At 43.4% G+C, this 15,127-nt stretch overlaps 1 long non-coding RNA gene across 1 annotated transcript in view; it reads right to left on the minus strand.

Annotated features, from left to right (window-relative positions):
* LOC131838049 (uncharacterized) overlaps positions 1-15,127 on the minus strand; it is a 17,958-nt gene continuing 2,831 nt past the window's right edge. The window contains exons 3-4 of the long non-coding RNA XR_009356444.1: positions 1,575-1,632; positions 1-243 (exon numbers count right to left, since the gene is read on the minus strand). This is a non-coding gene — a long non-coding RNA (uncharacterized LOC131838049). The remainder of the gene's footprint in view (positions 244-1,574; positions 1,633-15,127) is intronic.

A 15,127-nucleotide genomic window follows, 5' to 3' on the forward strand; every position in this document is an offset into this window, starting at 1 on the left:
TTAATCAGAAGAAAAATGCCAAACAGTGCTTGACTTTCACTGAAATGTTTTCCTGGGCCTGGAGAAGGAGCTGTCTCCCAGCACAATGAAGTCCAAAGACGGGTATGTCTGTCTTTGCTAGAGGGCTTGCAGGAGGTCCTGATGTGGATGAATGTCACATGCTTTCATAAGCTACTCTGTTCCTTTTTAAAATGCCATCTTGGGAATTGTTTTGCTTCTGGAGATGAGCAGTCTTTATTTACACTGGAAAACACATCGTTTTACATGGGTTATCTTTTAATCTTCTTGAGGCAATGAGCAAAGAAAAACAAAACTTCTCTAGAGCTCCAGTGATAATACATTGATTGAATGTTAGGTTAACTGTCAAAATCAGAACGTTCCCATACTATCTTAGGAATGAAAACACATCCTGACTAGTAACCCCACCAAGTTTGGAAGGTCAGGGGTGATTCAGTCTCCACGAATGTGGTCTGGTCGTATTTTAAGCAGGACCTCTGAGTCACGCGGAGTTGTGTCAAAATATGTGTTATGTTATTTTAAAAAGGCAGCTTGGAGAGAGGAAATTGAACCATCTTTTTTCAAAAAACTCTGCCCTTTAATGGAAGAAAAGGGCAGGTCATTTCCCACACATCTCACTTACTCTACGTAATGTGGGCTGGGATGTATTTTTACCACCGACATATTCCTCATGTGCTCTGGTATAACCTTACTTAGGGTATTTTAAGTTTGGAACTGGAGCTGTTCTTACTTAATATTTATTGATAGATGCGGTCCCATGCAGGACTTATAATCAAATAAAGCTTACGATTGATCTACTGTTATCTTAATGGCTTAACCATCTGGAGTGACGGCCGTACTGATACATGTACCATTCTTATCAATATAAAAAATGCATAATTCTAAATGAACTTCTCAACTCTCCTCAACTCAGAAGAACAGGAAGAGAACCAATCTTCCCTATTTTCCTGAGTTGTAACAATGTATTTGAAAGCCCTCGGAAAAGTCACAAAAGAGTATTGGTGGGTCGGACAGCACCACCTAGGTCATGATGGGCTGTCAGGTTGACTGCTAACTTCATGGCTCAGAATCAGGGGTGAAGTCACTACAGCAGCCTAGTGAGGTGAAAGTTATCCTAGGTGGGTAAGCTGATCTCAGGTGGTAAATCCATTCTGGCACCCCGATCTTCCTACACCTTTGAATGCTTTTCTCCCCAGTAGACTAAGAAAATTCTGACATTTCCACTTCATGAGGCCACCTTTGGTTTCGTGGTTCAGCCAACGTGTCAAGCAAATTGTTGGAGCCATTCTTAACCCTCAACAAAAACACTGAGCCAGGGAACCATTCTCAGTAGATCCAGCCTGAGTCAGCTTTGTAGTTGTCCGTCTTACCCCCATACATTAAGATGCTCTGCCATCTTCCTCTGCAGACCGTGGCTGACACTAACTCGCTGTCATGCGACTCTTCTGGTGTGTACAACTCCCCAGCACATATCTGAGACTTGAGTCTATACATAGGCCAAGGAAGGAGAAGAGAGATCAGAAAGCAGACCTTAACAAGGACTCTTAGCTAAGTACCTGAAGTCAGGGGCATTAGAGGTCCATCGTAGGTCCATCCTGAGGCAGAGGTGAGGCTCTTTCGCAGTTAAAGAAGACAAAGGAAGCTGTCGGAATTAGGAACTCCAGATCCATAGCTTCATTAGAATTTGCTCATATAAACCCATACCAAACTTTCAAATGCCATTCTTTTCCAATAAATGTCTTAATTTTAACAAAAAGAGACCCTGTGAATTTGGGAATTCAAATTGGACTATAATTTGTCTACCTGCAGGATGAGACTTTGGGTTTAATTTTCAGAAATCTTGGGCCTCTGACTACAAGAGACAGAATCTCTTACAGGGCCAGTCTAGAAGGCTTTAGATTCTTTAATCTTCAAACCTTAATCTGGGAAATTAAAGCCCTGAGCTCATCATCGTCTGTTCCTAAGTTAGCACGGTTAGAAGTAACCAGTCAATCCAATTACACTTCTTATTTTTATCAAAATGTTCTCAGTAAATACCTGGCCACCCAGAACCTTGTCCTCATAGGCACTTAATCACACGTATGTAAAGGTGATAATTTGAGGAACTGTTTTGCCACTGTATTCTAAATACTCCTTTACCACTAGAAACAGTGTCATTAGTGCCTCTATGCCTAATCAGATCAGAAAACCAGTTCTAGAAAATCCTGAAACAACTCAGAGAACTCATCCTTAAGATTCTGTTCCCCTGGAGCCACTTTCAACACCAAATCCTGCCTCCGTCAAGTTTGAATCAGGGAAGCATAGCAAGTCTACAGGTTTGTGTTTGGGTATGTGACCTTCTACAGCAGTGGCAGCTGTTAGGTTACGTCCGTGAGTCTGCTGTCTCTGTATCTGGTACTGCAGCTTACAGTCCACAGAGAGCAGGTGTGAAAGACAACGGACGGAAGATGAAGGAAATAAGCTGATGCTCAGAAACACAGACAAGAACCCATATTCTTCTTGTCAGCTCCACCCCTGGGGACGGTCATACGGCGGAGCTGCAGAGGTGGCCACTCTATCTGGATTCTTGAGGAAATGTTTCAGGAGCTCCTCTTGCTTCAGTAAAACCTCTGAATGGTTGCTTTTAAGTCATATAGACACATTCTTAAGAGCCGGCACGCGGTCATGAAATGTTGCTCAATCTTCCACAAAGGTTTATCTGGATCTTTCTTCGTCAATGTCATCACCATCATCAACAATATAATATTTGTAAAATAATGGATGTATAACACAGGGAGGGTTCTGGGATAGCTTCATACAAAAATCCTTCCTGACCTTCCATGATCGATAAAATTTCACTGTCAGGTACGTAGTTTTAAGTATCCTTGTCTGGTCTCTTCTGATCTCACAGGACCTCACCCAACAGATGAGGAACATATGATGATGTGGTCAGTCCCTGGACTGCCACAGCTTGAGCTAGGTTGTCACTTCTTCACTGGCCTGTCTTGGAAGAGCAGTGAATTGAATTGAAGAAGATACATCTGGAATTTTTAGGATCATAGCTTGGGGGCATGGGAGGAGCCCAACCAAGATTGATAGGTATACTCTGGGCTTTCCTTGTGCTGGGCTTGCGTTGAGGTTGAACCCCGCAAGAAGGAGATGGTCTGCAAATGATCACAGACCATGCCTAAGCTGTGACAGAGTACAAATGCAGAGCTGTTTACTAATGACCCTCAGGGACACAGAAGGATGGGGATCGCTTCCCACTGCCAATGTTTGGAGAAGGGACGATATTTCAAAATCTGCTCTAAGAAGATAAGACTTTCACACAGGTTCATGGAGCAAACTTTTACTTGACAGGAATTCTGCAAGCAGCTGAGACACAGGGCAGGCTGTCTGCTCCAGGATTAGATTACTCCAGACCTTAGAGCTTTTGTTTAGGGGAAAATGCAAAACACATGATGTCAAAATGAAGGAAAGAACCCAAACAGAAAGTCTCAAACTAATTGCTTAGAAGATAATTGGGGGGGGGGGGTTGGGATTAAATATTTAAACTTTCTGATATTCAGCATCTTAACAACATGACTAAAAAATCTGTGCTTTGACATTCTCAAAATATATCTTTATTACATCCTTTGAAAAAAACAGACAAGATCCTTCCTGACCTGCTAGTAGACGGATGTGTCTCCTGTCCCAGGCAATTTTCTCAAAAACGCTGACTACCTATCTCATTTCCACCCTCTTACTGTGTTCCCACTTGTGAACAGACTCCTACCCCAGAACCCCACGGATAGAGCCTAAGGCTGGCTTGGCCCTCGTGCCGGCAAATCCGATGACACCATCCACACAGCCTCTTGGAACACTGGGAGCATTTATCACGTCTGGTGACTCCGCGCTCTGTGAAACTCCTGCTTGCCGGGTCGCTGTAGACCACTCCTTCCAATCTTTAATCACCGATCTAGCCTCTCAACCTCCTTCTCTGTATCATCTGGGAACAAGGCTCCGCTTCGGGCTGGAGTTACTTAGACTGAGTCTTTGTTCTTATCCTATACCCTCTTGCTAGTCGCTCACATGGTTTCAATAGTCAACTGAGCACCAGTGACTCTAATGTTGGAAAACCAAAAGCACTCTTCGGAGATCGGGAAGCTCCCAATCCCACTGCACACCTGCAGTCTCCTTGAATGTGGAGGGACCTTGAGTCACTTCCGCTGCTATTACCTTGCCACCTGGGTCCAAACCTGCCATCGTCTCTTGCCTGCAATGCCCAAACAGCTGTTAACCGTTGTCTCTGCATCCATTCTAAGGACCCTTTCATAACATCATGCTGTAGCCAGAAGAATTTTTCAAGATGAAAATTGTTATTATAGGACTTTTCTTCTAAAATCCTTCTGTTATTTCCCTTTTCTTATGAAGTCCAAGAGCCTAATTAAGTTCTAAAATCCTCTCCTTGGTCTGGTTTTGGTCTTATCCAGCTGTGCCCTTCTGAGTCCTCCTTCTCTTCGATGTTTCTGGCCCCTTCCATGTGCTAGATTTTATCCTGCCAAAGCCATCTGCACACTGGTTCTCTCTCTCATCCTCAAAGACCCCTTTTCTGTTAACCTCTACTCGTCCTTCAGATGTGAGTCCCTCAAGGACCAGCCACCCTCTTGTCCAGCTCTATCACTTGTCTTCCCTGACCTGGGTCTTTCTCTATTTACTTTAGTCTCTGATTGCCCTTCCCTAGACTGGTGGTCCTAGGGTGTCAGCATGCTTTCTATCTTCTGGAGGGTTTCTTTAAGCACAGTGTTGAGACCTATCCCAAGAGTTTCTGATTCAGCAGGTATGAGAGGAGGCCTGAGAATCTATCTTCCTAACAAGTTTCCCATTCGTACTGCTGCAGCTGGTTCAGGGACCATAATTTGAAAACCACTGCTCTCCTGGGATCCTACACTTGATGTCTTTTCCCTCCACATGAAGATAAGCTCCCCTGAGTTTATAGTATAGTCTGCTGGGACAGGTGTTCAACAAATAATGTCTTGAACAGATGAATATTAGAAAGAATAAGTCAATTGCAAATCATTTTCTGTGGTTAATAAAATGATGCACTGACCAACACGTAATGCATTTACCCAAATCTAAAGTATATTAGCTCAACCAAATATTTCCATTCTGTTATCTCAGTGTCATATCTACTTCTCGTATATATCTCCTATAATATATTTTAAATATGTTTAACCGTGGTTAAAACCACACAACATAATATCTAAGTATAGAGTTCAGTAGTGTTAAGTATAACATTGCACAACCAATCTCTAGAATGTTTTCATTCTGTAAAACTGAAACTCTAAACAATAATTCACATTCCCCCTGCTCTCCAACCCCCAGCCACCACCATTCTACTATTCGTCTCTATGAGTCTGACTGCACAGAGTGCCTCAGGTAAGTGGGATCACGTGGTTTTTCTGTTTTTGTGACCAGCTAATTTACCTTAGCATGAGGTCATCAAAGTTTTTCCATGTGAGAGCATATGTCAGAATCTCTTTCCTTTTGGAGGCTGAATAACATTCGACATTTTGTTTATCCATTCATCTACCAGTGGACACTTGGGTTGGCTTCCACGTTTTGTCTACTGTGAATATGGATCTACACATATCTCTTCATATTCTTCCTTTCAGTTCTCTTGGGTAAGTACCCAGAAGTAGAATTTCTGGATCATATGATAATTATACTTTCAACTTTCTGAGGAGCTACCATTCTATTTTCTGTATCGGATGCCTTATTTTGCATTCCCATCAACAGAGCACAACAGTTCCAATCTCCCCACATCCTCGCCAATGCCTGTGACTTTCTGTTTCCTTGTTAGTAGCCATCTAGATGGGTGTCAGGTGGTATCTCCTTGTGGTTTTTATTTGCATTTCCCTAATGATGAGTGATGCTGAGTATTTTTTCATAGGCTTGTTCTGGCATTTGTATATCTTCTTTGGAGAAACATCTATTCAAGTTCTTTGCTCATTTTTTAAGGAGTTTTTTTAGTTTGTAGTTGTTGTTGATCCTCTGTGATATTTTGCAAGTTGCTACTCGGTAATAAATTACTTTTACAGATTACATGTATATACCATTGTGGATAAATGTCTTGTGTCTGAGAGTACTGAGGAAACAATATCATATTGATAAGTGGCAATTTCATTTGGATCTTTTCATTTTAGCCTGAAAAAGTTACACAATTGTTCTACTGTGGCCCATTGTGGGGTACTGGTGAAGGGGATGGTGGAGAAATATTTTGTTCTATTTCAGATGCACAGATCCCAGAGCATCATTTGGGGCTGTTTCAGAAGTAAAGTAACATTCTGCTTAAAACATTGCCCATCCTTCCACCTATGGTAGAGATGCCAAATAAAGGATTCATAATGGGTTGCTGGAAGCAAACAACTCGGCTTCAGTGTTCAAAAGATTGCTTAGTAGAAAAGAGTTTCCCTCTCTTCTCGTGTGGATTTTTCATTCTTCCTGATCATAATATCCAGCTGGACTCTAATTCCTAGACGTCCTGGTGCCCAGTGACTAAATTCTTCTCAAGAGAACATGCATCACCAAAATATAGACATATGAGAACATGTTCAACTTGTACCTAAAAGGACCTCTCTTTTCTTCTGGGTGGATATAAGTTGCAGAGATTGGAGCACCTTGGGAAGATATGAGCATGGTAAAATACCAGACCGGCCTGCTCTTGGAGGTGAGTCCTCAGCACAGAGCCTGTCTACCCAGCCCGGACTGTCCCTCGAGTGAGAAAGAAACCTTTAACTGGTATGAACCATTGCATTTGGAAGGCATGTTGTGTACATTGTCCTTCTCTCTACCCATACGTGTTTCTTTGCTTTCCCTTTTACATTTGCTGAAGTCACCTCTTTGCAGATCTAAACATGACTTATTTGTAGAACTGGGTATAGCTCACTGGAAAGTACAGGACAAAACGTGATGCAAACATTTGGTATTTTTGTTGAGAAAGTCAAGATCATGTGCACAGGAAACACAAAAGTAATGAAGTATATGACTAAGCGCCTATTTAAATAAACAAATTGACAGGGTCCTAGAATCCTCAATGGAAAGCAAATCAGAACCTTCTAGAAAGTCAGAGCAGTTTGGAGGAGGGATCAGTAGAAGCCGGAGTGGCCTTGCAAGGCTTCTAGGTGGAAGGACTTTCAGTCAAATCCGAAGGGCTGTTAAGCGTGTACCTGTCTGGGAGACCCAGCCTGCACCTGGGTCAGGAGAGGGGACAAATCTTCCACCATTGTCAAATGAAATATCTCTCACTTTTCTGTTCTTTTCTGTATCTCCCATCTGGGCTGCCAGTCCCAGTTCTCAGCTCTGAGGGTTGGACATGAGACCTTGTGATGGGAAAACTGATGGCATGTCTGGGAGGTTGCATACGCCTGTGCTCAGAACCCTTCTCCCCAGGTTATCCTACCAGCGCCTCCCACCACACCTCATCTCGGATGCCACTTCCCCTGGAGCTTTGCCAGGCTCTCAACCTACATTCTGTGCCTGTCATGTAGAGTTATCTTGACTTCCCATCACAGCCTTGCAGCATGAGGCCTCAGTTTCCAGGAAACTGACGGTTCTTCCATGGGACTATCAGCTGTATGTGGACCCACATTATATTTTGTTCAAAGAATCATTCCCAGTGCTTAATACCTAAAAGAAAAAAAAAAATGTGGTCTCAATAAAAATACAGTAAGTAAATGAACAGATGAATATTTGTGCTTTGGGGCCAGACCAAAATAGGGAAGACACTGCAACTGAAATTTATCCTACGGTAGATAATACCGAGTGTCTTCTCAGTAAGGTGGAAATTTTTCAAATGACAAGTTGTTCTATTAACAATATGTGGTCACATGGGAGTTCGCTAAATTCTTCTGTCCTTTTTTGGGAGCTTAAAATATGAAATGAGTTCACAGAGGTGGAATAGTTTCAAGCAATAGAAGGCCAAGATTAAACTGCTTCTTATTTCCCCTCTGAGAAGGAATCATTTATCTCTAGTGGAACGATCAGAGTCCTGGATAAAAATAAAAATGTGAATTTTTAAAATAGGGCTCACTTTTTTGAACTACTCTTCCAAAATGAATCATGCAGTTTGGCCTTTTTATTTGAACTATTCTGATGCAATTTTCCCCACACAGATGTAAAGTATATTAGAAATGGCTCCTCCGTTGTAGGGTTTAGGAACTTGGGAAGACTTTTCAGATTTGCAAAAGCTCAACTTCATCTGCTGGGTACCGAATGGATGAATACTCAGCTCTCAGCCCTAGTTTACTTGCAAATGGAGGAAGCAGTCACAAAATTAAGTATCCAGTTGATGATTTCTTTGGGCTCTGCATGGTAGCAACTAATTAAAAAGTAAAAACGGAACATGGAAAACATTTTTCTGCCCAAAACAAATCCCTCTTTATCAGTAGAGGCCAATCCTGCACTAGTTTTTCTCAAGGGGGTGGTTGTGCTGGCCCAGGGTACATTTGGCAATGTCTGGAGGCATTTTTTAAAATTAAAGGCTTATTAATTTATTTTATCCAGATGGAGCACAAGCAGGAGGGGCAGAGGGGAATGCGGAGAGAAACTTGGGTGCCCAGGACTGCTCCCTGCGTCACGCATCAGGCCCTGAAGTATCAGCGTTGAGCAACTGCATAATGTACTCGGCCAAGTCCCTCATATCCTAGCGAGGCAGGAGGATCTCCTGGCGACCTGCCTTCTCCATGACTCAGGCCCACATCTTGCAGTCCAGACCCTTCCAACATGGACTCCATCCACACAGGAAACAGGGACCTGTGGCCCCAGTTCAGTGGAGGGGCGGGTCACCTCTGACCCACTCACCCACCTCTGGGGTCTAGAAATTCCCTGTGCTAAGTCCACCGGAGATGCCAGAGACACCCCCGTGGAGGCAATATAACACCCCAGGGCCGGGGGTGGGCGTCCTCTGCATGTGACTTTTGAGCTGCTGGTCAGGTTTCTATTTCATCTTGCCCACCTTGGTACCAGGGTGGGGATTACACGGGAGAATTGTCTGCTACGGGAGCCGTGGCTGTGGCTCTGGAGTGGCTGACTCCATCAGCACCGTCAGGAGGGGCTGCCCACGCTCACCCTCTCCTCTGCTAGGAGCTGCAGAAAACCCCACAGAAAACAGTCCCCAGGTTTGTACCTGCAGGACGGCACGGGGCCGGCCTCTGTGCGGTCAGGCGCCGAGCGGGACATGTACACTCTCTAATCAGGGAGCTCTGCTTGGCTCTGGGACCTGAGCTTGATTCCGCAACAAAGGATGTTCTGGAGCTTAGAAATTATTTCATCGCCAGCTTATCCACATTCTTGGAAAGAGGTGATGGTTAAGTCACCAAACTTTCCTCTGTTTGAGCAACTCTACAGAGGAAAACCTTTTTTTTTTTCCAGCTGAACTTGTGGTCACTGCTTAGAAGCACAGGGGTCTAATAATGTTTATGTTATGGTTGTGAATTTAAATATTGTAAGTGATGGAACATTCGCCGAGTCATGCCTGCGACTCTGTCCACACCGCATCCGTGTCTGGGACAGTGTGAGTGTGAGTGCCAGGGCAGAGTGAGGCTGAGGACCCACACGCGCGAGTCAGGTGGAGATTTAGAACATTTAGAACATTGGTGGTATTTATAATGCATAAATGGTCCATCTTCTTTTTTTCTTAATGATTAGTCATGTTTTAAAGCTACTTTAGATTTGCAGAGAAACCGGGGAGAAGAGCGGGGTGTGCCCCTCTGACCCTTCTCCCTGTCCCAATTCCTCGGTCAGTAACATCTTGCATTAACATAGTAAACTGGTCAGAACTGATGAGCCAAAATTATCAGTATTTTTTAATGGAATATGAGCATAGTTACCTAGTGCAGAAGTCACATCAATACTATATTAGTTTCAAGTGTACAGCAGGGATTCAATAATTCTGTATCTTACAAAACCCTCACCCAGATAAGCGTAGTCGCCATCAGACACCCTATGACATCATCGCAATGACTCTATCACAGTTCTATCCCCTATGTTACATTCACTCCCGTGACTTGTCTATTTTCTAAGAGGAAGTCGTTAATCCTCTCATCTCTTTTGCCCAGTCCTTCTCTGGCAACAAGAAGTCTGTTCTCTGTATTTATGAGTCTGTTTCTGTTTGTTTGTTTTTTTTTCATTAGTTTTGTTTTTTAGAATCCATAAGGAAGTGAAATCATGAAGCAATTGTCTTTCTGTATGACTGATTTCACTTAGCATGATACCTTCCTGATGCATCCGTATTATCACAATTGCCAAGATTTCAATCTTTTTTATGGCCGAGTACTACCTCACTGTGTATACATACCACATCTTCATCCATTCATCTGTCCATGGACGCTTGGGTTGCTTTCATATCCTGGCTTTGTGAATAATGGTGCCAAAAACACAAGGGGCCACATATTTTTTGAATTAGTGTTTTTATTTTCTTCAGGTAAGAACCCAGAAGTTGAATTGCTGGGTTGCAGGGTATTTCCATTTTTAATTTTTTGAGGAACCTCCATACTGTTTCCCACTGTGACTGCACCAGATTGCATTCCCACCAACAGTGCATGAGGTTCCTTTTTCTCTGTGTCCTTGCCAACGCTGGTTATTTCTTGTCTGTTTGTTTCCAGCCATTCTGACAGGGGTGAGGTGATGTCTCCTTGTTATTATGATTTGCATTTCTCTGATGATAAAGGATGTTAAAAATTTCATGTGTCTTTTGGCCATTTGGATGTCTTCTTTGGAGAAATGTCTATTCAAGTCTTCCTCTTTTTTTTTTTTTTTTTAATTTTATATGTTATGTTAGCCACCGGTACAGTACATCATTAGTTTTTGATACAATGTTCCATGATTCATTGTTTGCCTATAACACCATGTGTTCCATGCAAACTATTCAGGTCTTCAGCCCACTTTTAAATTGATGGTTTGTCTTTTTGATAATGAGTTGTATGACTTCTTTATATATTGTGGATATTACTCCCTTATGGGACCTATTATTTGCAAATACCTTGTCCCGTTCTTTCTGTTGGTGTCCTTCACTAGGTACAGTTTTTTTTGTACTTTTTCAGTTTTTGCTTTTCAGTTTGATGTGGTCCCACTTGTTTGTTTCTGCCTTTGTTCCCTTACCTCAGGAGACATATCTAGAAAAAATACTGCTAAGGCTGATGTCTAAGGATTACTGCCTATTTTCTTTCAAGGGTTTTATAGTTCCAGGTCTTACATTTAAGCCTTAAATCTGTTTTGAGTTTATGTTTGTGTATAGTGTGAGAAAGTGGTCCAGTCTCGTTCTTCTGCAGGTGGTGGTCCAGGCTCCCAGCACCATTTACTGAAGGGACAGTCTTTTCCCTCATTGTATATCCTGCCTCCTTTGTCGCAGATTAATTTGACCCTATAAGCACGGGTTTATTTCTGGGCTCTCTATTCCGTTCCATTGATCTAGGTTTCTATTTTTGTGCCAGAAGAGCCAGCATGATTGATGATACATTGTTATTAACTGAAGTCCACAGTTTACATTAGGATCCACTCTATGCTGTCTAGTTCCATAGATTTGGAGGAGTGTTTCACCAATGCAACATCCTACAGAGTGTTTTCACCATCCTAAAGACCCTTTGTGTTCCACCTGTATATCCCTCCAACCTCCCCCCCAAGCAGGCAGCCCCTGCCCTGTTTTCTGTCTCCATGGTTTTGGCTTTCATTTTTCTTCTCAGTGACAACTGGGTCTTGTTCCTTTCACTCCTGCGATCTCCCATCCTCTCGTCCTGGTGGGCTGCTGTCTTAATCATGCTCTCTGCACATTCGGCCTGTGTTTATGGGAGATGAGGGGCCAGTGTCGCCGCTTCCATCTGTTAATCTCAGTTGCAGATGTGGTGGTAAGCATTTCCATAGAGAAATGCTACCATGTTTCTTTCCTCTTCAGTGATCTTTAGTTCTGACCCCTGCCTCCCAAAGAGAGCAAGAGGCTTTCCTAGGAAAAAGAGACACCAGGGATCAGGCTTCTGCAAGCTGCTTCCCTCTCTTGCTTCTCAGGGCCAACATCATCCACCCCACCCTCCTCCCTTTATGTGGCTCATACTTCATCATGCAAGGAAGTTAAAATTCATCACAGTCAAACGCTTCATTTCATGCAGAATGAACATTCCCTGCTCACTGGGTCAGTTCCTGGTTGGTGCCCGAGCAATGTTAGCTGCCGTGACAGAGGGATTTCAGAGCTTTCATATGAGAAACATGTCTTTCTTCCTCACAAAGAAGCTCCAGGTGGCATACCTGGTTGTCAAGAAGCCACATGATGGTTCAGGGACATGGTTTCATTCCATGTTAGGGCTCTTCCCTGTCTTCTACATGTCACTGATGATATTTATAAAAAAGACATGAACAGACACTTCTCTAAAAAAGACATACAAATGGCCAATAGACACATGAAAAAATGTTCATTATCATTAGCCATCAGGGAAATGCAAATCATAAAACCACAATGAGATGCCACCTCACACCAGTTAGAATGGCTAAAATTAACAAGAGGGGGAACAACAGATGTCAGCGAAGATGTGGAGAAAGGGGAACCCTCCTACACTGCTGATGGGAATGCAAGCTGGTGCAGTCACTCCAGAAAACAGCATGGGGGTTCCTCAAGAAGTCAAAAATAGAGCTACACTACGACCCAGCAATTGCACTATTGGGTAATTACCCCAAAGATACAGACATAGTGTAAAGAAGCGGCACAGGCACCCTGATGTTTACAGCAGCAATGTCCACAATTACCAAACTGTAGAGGGGCCAAGATGCCCTTCAACAGATGAATGGATAAAGATGCGGTCCATACAGAGGACATGAACAGACATTTCTGCAAAGAAGACATCCAGATGGCCAACAGACACATGAAAAAGTGCTCCATACCACTCGGCATCAGGGAAATACAAATCAAAACCACAATGCGATATCACCTCACACCAGTCAGAATGGCTAAAATCAACAAGTCAGGAAATGACAGATGCTGGCGAGGATGCGGAGAAAGGGGAACCCTTCTACACTGTTGGTGGGAATGCAAGCTGGTGCAGCCACTCTGGAAAACAGCATGGAGGTTCCTCAAAATGTTGAAAATAGAACTGCCCTATGACCCAGCAATTGCACTATTGGGTATTTACCCTAAAGATACAAACGTAGTGATCCAAAGGGGCACGTGCACTCGAATGTTTATAGCAGCAATGTCCACAATAGCCAAACTATGGAAAGAACCTAGATGTCCATCAACAGATGAATGGATCAAGAAGATGTGGTATATAAACACAATGGAATACTATGCAGCCATCAAAAGAAATGAAATCTTGCCATTTGCGACAACATGGATGGAACTAGAGCATATCATGCTTAGTGAAATAAGTCAAGCGGAGAAAGACAACTATCATATGATCTCCCTGATATGAGGAAGTGGTGATGCAACATGGGGGCTTAAGTGGGTAGGAGAAGAATAAATGAAACAAGATGGGATTGGGAGGGAGACAAACCATAAGTGACTCTTAATCTCACAAAACAAACTGAGGGTTGCTGGGGGGAGGGGGTTTGGGAGAAGGGGGGTGGTATTATGGACATTGGGGAGGGTATGTGATTTGGTGAGTGCTGTGAAGTGTGTAAACCTGGTGATTCACAGACCTGTACCCCTGGGGATAAAAATATATGTTTATAAAAAATAAAAAAAATTATATTAAAAAAAAAAGATGCGGTCCATATATGCAAGGGAATATTACGCAGCCATCAGAAAGGTTGAACACCCACCATTTACATCGACATGGTTGGAACTGAAGGGGATTCTGGTGAGTGAAGTAAGTCAAGCAGAGAAAGAATTATTATGTGGTTTTACTCATATGTGGAAGATGACCAAAGCATGGAGGACGGTAGGGGAAGGGAGGAAACCCAAAGGGGGAAATATCAGAGAGAGAGAGATGAATCATGAGAAACTATGGACACCGAGAAACAATCTGGGGGTTTCAGAGGGGTGGGGTAAGATGGGGACGGGCATTGAGGAGGGAACATGCTGTGATGAGCACTGGGTGTTGTACTTAACGAATGAATCACTGGATACTGCTTCAAGGACTAAGTATCTACTTTACAATGGCTGACTGAGCCAAATTTAAAGACAAAATACAGAGAATGTAGTAGCTCACGTAAAAAAAGAAGTGAATAAGGAGGAGTAGGAAAACTTAGAGGCACAAGCCCACTTCTGTAAAGCTGTGGCCAAGTAACTTAAGTTATGCTGGCCCATATCACTTGTCACATGGCCACCTCATCTTTGTTTTTTTTTTTTTTTTTTTTTTTTTTTAAGATTTTATTTATTTATTTGGCAGACAGAGATCACAAGTAGGCAGAGAGGCAGGTAGAGAGAGAGGAAGGGAAGCAGGCTCCCTGCAGAGCAGAGAGCCCAACTCAGGGCTCGATCCCAGGACCAAGCCGAAGGCAGAGGCTTAACCCACTGAGCCACCCAGGTGCCCCCACCACCTCATCTTTGAAAGGAGGCTAGGAGATAGAGCATAACCATCTGCCCCGAAAAAGAGAGGTAAACCGAGGGTTTTGTCTGAGCAGTCTCAGTGAATACAGAGCATTATATAAGTTCATAAAAGTAAAGAAAACAGGCACGTGGGTGACCCACTTGGTTGAGCCTCTGCCTTCGGCTCAGGTCATGATCCCAGAGTCCCGGGATCGAGTCCTGCATGGGGCTCCCTGCCCAGCGGGAAGTCTGCTTCCCTCTCCCTCTTCCTTCCACCTGCTCTCTCTCTTTCTCTCTCTCAAATACATAAATAAAATCTTTAAAAAAATAAAAAAAGAAAACAGAACGGAGGCAGATCTATACACTCAAAAGCTGGGTGAGGGGAAGGGAGATAAAGACCGCAGAGATGGAGGAGGTTGGAGGTGGACACCGGCCTTCCACAAGCTGGCAGACACGGAGGACACCCCCAGCGTGGGCAAGTGCACACCACGGGACGCTCCCTGCGGGCATGGGGGTTGGGCTGGTGGCACTGTGACTCTTTTTTGTTGATGTGGGTGGTAGTTACACATAACTTGTCCACTTTCCCTTAGGTATTCTTACTGCAATAAAAATTTGAATAAACACACAAAAAAAGAGTCC

Source organism: Mustela lutreola, chromosome 8, assembly GCF_030435805.1.
Source record: "Mustela lutreola isolate mMusLut2 chromosome 8, mMusLut2.pri, whole genome shotgun sequence".
Taxonomy (NCBI): Eukaryota; Metazoa; Chordata; class Mammalia; order Carnivora; family Mustelidae; genus Mustela; species Mustela lutreola.